Below are 2,618 nucleotides of genomic sequence, written 5' to 3' on the forward strand. Positions count from 1 at the left end.
GAACCTCCTGAGAGGGCCCACCGTCCGGAACCTCCTGAGAGGGCCCACCGTCCGGAACCTCCTGAGAGGGCCCACCGTCCGGAACCTCCTGAGAGGGCCCACAGTCCGGAGCCTCCAGCGACGTCCTCCAGTCTGGAGCCTCCAGCGACGTCCTCCAGTCTGGAGCCTCCAGCGACGTCCTCCAGTCTGGAGCCCCCAGCGACGTCCTCCAGTCCGGAGCCCCCAGCGACGTCCTCCAGTCCGGAGTCTTCAGCGACGGTCTGCAGTCCGGAGTCTTCAGTGACGGTCTGCAGTCCGGAGTCTTCATCGGCGGTCTGCAGTCCGGAGTCTCCAGCAGTGGTCTGCAGTCCGGAGCCTCCAGCGGCGGTCTGCAGTCCAGAGTCTCCAGCGGCGGTCTGCAGTCCAGAACCTCCAGCTGCGGTCTGCAGTCCAGAACCTCCGGTGATGATCCACGGTCCAGGTCCTTCGGCGACGATCCATGGTCCGGTGACACAAAAGCGGAGGGATCAGCAGGCGGAGCGGGGGTTACGCCCCGAATCGGAGCCGCCTCCTCTGCTGGAGGATCCGCGGGATGAGAAGGTTTTTCATACTGCACCAGAGCCGCCATAGACATTAGTCACCCACCCTAACCCTAACCCTCCCTTTTTTTCTTTTTTTGTTGTTGTTGTTGTTTTAGGTGCATTCGGAGTCCGCACCTTTGGGGAGGGGGTACTGTCATGTCCTGACCATAGAAAGCTGTTATTTTCTATGGTAGAGTAGGTCAGGGCGTGACAGGGTTTTTTTCTAGTTTATGTTCTAGTTTTGTATTTCTATGTTGGGTTTTGTTTGGGATGATCTCCAATTAGAGGCAGCTGGTCATCGTTGTCTCTAATTGGAGATCATACTTAAGTAGGTGTTTTTCCCACCTGGGTTTGTGGGAGATTGATTTTGAGTAGGTGTATTTTGTAACTCTTCGTCACGGTTTGTTGTTTTGTTCTTTCAGTTTATATGTATGTATTGCATAGTTTCACAGTTTAATAAAGAAAATGTGGAACGATACACACGCTGCGCTTTGGTCCGCTCCTTCATCCTACGACTGTCACGTTTGTCGTATGGATTGGACCAAAATGCAGCGGGAATATGTATTCTCATCTTCTTTTTATTTTGAAGAAGGAGAAACAACTAAATACGTATACAAAAAAGAACAAACCGAAACAGTCCTGTCAGGTGCAACAAACACTAAACAAGGAACAACTACCCACAAAATGCCATAGAAAAACACCCCTCTTAAATAGGACCTTCAGTTAGAAGCAACGAGGAGCAGCTGCTTCCAATTGAAGGTCCACCCAATAAACATTACATAGAAATAGACATACTAGAACTAACATAGAAATAGACTAATAAAGAACATAGCCCAACAAATCCCGAAACACTCTAAACAAACACCCCTCTTAAATATGAACATAGCCCAACAAACCCCGAAACACTCTAAACAAACACCCCCTGCCACGTCCTGACCAAACTACAATAACAAATTACCCCTTAACAGGTCAGGACGTGACAACGACGACCGTGACAGCTGTAGGATACAGCCGATAAAATAGGAGTGTGTCTTTGTTTAAGCATGGCCCCATCTCATTGCTTTGGTGCATTTACACAAAGCTCATTTAGGACAATATTGACATCCTGACCCGTAGTACTAGACAGGGGAGGAAGTTAGCCTAGCGGTTAAGAGCATTGGGCTAGTAACCAGAAGGTTGAATTGTTATCCACGTCGGCACCAACGATGTTAGGATGAAACAGTCAGAGGTCACCAAGCGCAACATAGCTTCAGCGTGTAAATCAGCTAGAAAGATGTGTCGGCATCGATTAATTGTCTCTGGCCCCCTCCCAGTTAGGGGGAGTGATGAGCTCTACAGCAGAGTCTCACAACTCAATCGCTGGTTGAAAACTGTTTTCTGCCCCTCCCAAAAGATAGAATTTGTAGATAATTGGCCCTCTTGCTGGGACTCACCCACAAACAGGACAAAGCCTGGCCTGTTGAGGAGTGACGGACTCCATCCTAGCTGGAGGGGTGCTCTCATCTTATCTACGAACATAGACAGGGCTCTAACTCCTCTAGCTCCACAATGAAATAGGGTGCAGGCCAGGCAGCAGGCTGTTAGCCAGCCTGCCAGCTTAGTGGAGTCTGCCACTAGCACAGTGTCGTGTCTTTGGGGTACCATTAAACTGAAGACATGTTTATCAATTAACTCCCTGTAATTATTATCACGCGATTAAACTGATTAATCGTTTAATTGTAATTAACTAGGAGATCGGGGCACCAAGGAGAATATTCAGATTACAAAGCTATGATTTTCCTAATATAACTTTTCTATATTATAATATTATATTCTATTATAGTATAGGCCGATTATCTTCTGGTTTAAATGGTGTATTTTACCTCGAGTTCAGTCTCATTCCAAACGTCGTAAATTGTTGTATCCTCACGAACCCAGTCTTTACTAAAATCATCCATACATCAATTGTCTTAAAACCTGTTAGGGCTAGGGGGCAGTATTGACACGGCTGGATAAAAAACGTACCCGATTTAATCTGGTTACCACTCCTACCCAGTAACTAGAATATGCATATACTTA

The sequence above is a fragment of the Salmo salar genome, chromosome 07 (genome assembly GCF_965601325.2).
Source record: "Salmo salar chromosome 07, fSalSal1, whole genome shotgun sequence".
Lineage (NCBI taxonomy): Eukaryota > Metazoa > Chordata > Actinopteri > Salmoniformes > Salmonidae > Salmo > Salmo salar.